Genomic DNA, 460 nt, shown 5'->3' with positions numbered 1-460 from the left:
TTGGTAACCGCTACACCAATTTCTTCCAAACTTGGCACAGTTGTTGGCCTTAGTACAGCATACTAAATGGCTGAAAATTATAAAAATCGGACAATAACCACGCCTACCTCCCATATAACGGTAATTTTCAGAAAAACGAAAACTGCGATATTTTAGTAACTACTGAAGATAATTCACTCAAAATTGATATTTGCAATGAGTTTTAGACGAAAAAAAAGAATATTACAAAATTTTGGCAAATGGGCGTAGCCACGCCCACTTATGGTTACATGTGTATATCTTGGTAACCGCTACACCAATTTCTTCCAAACTTGGCACAGTTGTTGGTCCTGGTACAGCATACCAAATGACCAATGGCCAAATTTCTAAAATCGGACAATAACCACGCCCACATCCCATATAACGGTAATTTCGAGAAATACAAAAACTTCGATAAATCAGTAAATATTGAAGCTAATTT

The sequence above is a fragment of the Rhagoletis pomonella genome, unplaced genomic scaffold (genome assembly GCF_013731165.1).
Source record: "Rhagoletis pomonella isolate Grant_MI unplaced genomic scaffold, Rhpom_1.0 Rhpom_scaffold_00003, whole genome shotgun sequence".
NCBI lineage: Eukaryota > Metazoa > Arthropoda > Insecta > Diptera > Tephritidae > Rhagoletis > Rhagoletis pomonella.
This window is presented reverse-complemented; position numbering follows the sequence as displayed.